Source organism: Triticum urartu, chromosome 1A (assembly GCF_056163025.1).
Source record: "Triticum urartu cultivar PI428250 chromosome 1A, HENAU_Tu73, whole genome shotgun sequence".
NCBI classification, from domain to species: Eukaryota; Viridiplantae; Streptophyta; class Magnoliopsida; order Poales; family Poaceae; genus Triticum; species Triticum urartu.
Window position 1 is genome coordinate 419,076,186 of NC_141873.1, and position 3,277 is coordinate 419,079,462.

The following is a 3,277-nucleotide window of genomic DNA, read 5'->3' on the forward strand; positions in this document are numbered from 1 at the left end:
CTCTCGACTTGGGCCGGGGTATTACAAAGCTTTACCGTCACATATTTTATACTACTTCAAGGTGCATTAAATCAACACATGCAAGTATCAAAAGGAGAGTCATGGCATGCATGCATGCATTGTAATTAATGCATCGATAAGCGCAAATTATTGAAATATATCGAGTGCAGTGCTTTGATGTGTCGCATCAACTCATACATCAACGAGAAGTTTGATTATCCTCTCCCTCGCGGACTTAACTGCACCTGCCTTTGGCTGTATGACAGGTTTTGCCACACACCTTTCGGTCCCACCTGTCATGCACGCAAAGGCAGGAGCGTCCCTCCCTTGCCCATGAGTGTGGTGGCTGGCAAGACTAGGAGAAGCTTTCGCTACACGCTCTCACTCCCACACGCGGTGGACATGCAACAGTTCAATCGGTGTCAGATGGCCAGAAGCATACTGTAGTACTCCTCCAGTGCAGTAGTACTCCATCATTGTTTGACTTCCTGAAGAGGCGAAGAGCCAAGCGTAGCCCGGATGCTCGTGTGGCAGTTTCATGTGTAGAGTAGTCTAGGATAGCATGTACCGTGCCTGTAAGCTTAAAATCGTTGCGGTCGGCTCCATGCTATGTGGCCGTCTCAAAGTTTTTTAAAAAATTAAAATAGTCTTCTGGCCCTACCTGACACCCTGGTGATTATAGTTTGCACGCTCATCTGGTCAAGACAGGAATATATATTTTAATTTGTTTTTTTCGAAAAGGGGGGACTCCCCGGCCTTTGCATCAGAACGATGCATACGGCCACATATATTTTAATTTGTGGTGGGTAAATATTAGAGGTTGCGGCAAATATATTGTGCACTACGGGTCTTTCAGCCAAGTTTAGAGGCAAGCATGTGGGGCCAGTGCTATGATGTATCGCGTCAACTCGTACAACGAGGAGAAGCTTGATTTTACTACATGCCTTCTCCCTCACCCATGCGTGCGGTTGCTCGCAAACGAGGACAGGCTTTTGCTTAGTAGTACTTCTACAACAAGCTATTCGTCCCGCTCACGGTGGATGGACATGCAGCAGTGGATTCGACAATGTAGAAGCAGTAGTAGTAACATCATTATTCGTCTTCTCGAAGAGCCGAAGAGCCAAGCGCAAACCGAACGTTGCAGTTGTGAACATTGGAGCACGCATATAGCCAAGCTCATGCATGAGACAAAATTGCTATGTGAGCCCACTATTGTACTAGTACATACAACTACTTGCTAGTATAGCCCTGTAAACCAGAAAGGAGTATTTGCCCTTCTAGAGATTTCAACAAGTGACTAGACTACACCGAGACGGAGTACATATGGAGCAAAATGAGTGAATCTGCACCGTCAATAAATATGTACTAGTTCTATCGTTTTCCTCTCCGAGGTGCACAATATTGAGTATACTAACTAGTCTCTTTTTGACACGCACTTACGTTTTTTACATAGTACAGATGCAAGCGCTCATATACACGCGCATACACTCACCCCTTTGAACGCACACACGCACGATACTATCATCTTCAAATTTACGAAGTCACCATAGGCACCTCGTCGTCAACGGGTCCATAGGTGCTTGAATGCCAAGGAGGGAGAGGGTAGCCATTCCTGAGACGGTGAACGGTTAATGATGCATCCTCAATTACATGCAGAGGGAATTAATTGGAGAAGCAGAATAGACCCAGCACGATGTGAATGCAACAGAGTTTGGACTCTCATATAATAAAGGCGCCCCACCACTCCAATCCATCTACTCCCAAGTCTCTGCGCAACACTGCTCACTCCAATCCAAGACCAAGTGACCAGAAGCCAAAAGCACCTATGGAGGCGATGGACGCGAGCGGCAGTGGGCTGTGCCAAATCATCCTAGGCGCTGGCCTGCGGCCCCGCACCGTGCAGCATTTCCAGACGGTGCTGGCGACTGCAGGCATCGTTCACGCGGTCATCGCCGCCGAGGGAGGAAACCCACAACTGCCAGAGGGGCCCGATCCTCTGCCCGTGCCGTTCTCTTTGACATAGCGCCGGCTCGGGAGGTCCTTCGACCCTTCTTCCTCCCTGTCGTATTGTCCGCAGATCCGACCTACCACCGCCGACATCCCGGCGACCCTCAGGTATAAGTTCTTCGAAAGCGGCCTTGCTCTACTACCCCAGCTCCCCACGTGTCTGCATGTGCATCTTTTTCTACTCCCATCAGCTCTTCCAAAGCCACCTAAATTTTTAGTATTATTAGAGGTAAATCTACTTCATGCATTCGAATCTAGGGCTTTGTTCAAACAACGAAGAAAGGGGGGAAAGTTGTAGCATGAATCTAGGACTTGATTCAAAGTGGAAATAATATGGTGAAAGTAGTAGAGACTGGATACCCAACCGGTCTCTTGGTTGAAAAGGGAAATAATGGGAAAACGCAGTACAAACTAGATAAGGAACAGATCTATTATTGGTTGAAAAAGGGATAGAAAGTGGCAGCTGGTGGAAAAGTCAACAGAGTATGTCCAGGATTAGATTTGCTGCCATCACATAGCAAAAGGTCTCCAGGATTAGATTTGCTGCCCTCACAAAGTAAAAGGTCTCAGGATTAGATTTGCTGCCCTCACATAGTAAAAGGTCTCAGGATTAGATTTGCTGCCCTCACATAGTAAAAGGTCTCCAGGATTAGATTTGCTGCCCTCACATAGTAAAAGGTCTCCAGGATTAGATTTGCTGCCCTCACATAGTAAAAGGTCTCCAGGATTAGATTTGCTGCTCTCACATAGTACAAGGTCTCCGGGATTAGGTTTGCTGCCCTCACATAGCATGAACAAACTTGGCATCACCACTTTATGCCTCCTTGTAGGTACATTGTGCTGATGCGTCCACTGTCGCATGTCCTTATACCAACCTTTTGCTGTTGTTAATGTAAGGGCACATGTAAAATGAAGCGATCACACTGTTACCTTAGGGACATGTCTAACCAGTGTTATTCTTAATCTAATGCCTCGAGTGATAAGATGCAATTAAACTGTGTTACAAATGGCACTCCTGCTGTTTTCCCCAGTATGATAAGTAAGTTGCTCCTTTACGCTACTGAGTGTCCTGGTTTCCCCACGGTCCCATGCCCTTAAACCAACTCTTTAGCTGTTGTTGATTTACTGTGTGTGGTAAACAAGCAATGCCACCATTAAAGTAATCCCATATTTGAGGAATCTCATTGTTGATCGTAATGCTTCTGGTAACATGAAGCATTATTGATGTTTTAAAATTTCTATTGTCCTTGTGTGATTGCCATGAACATAA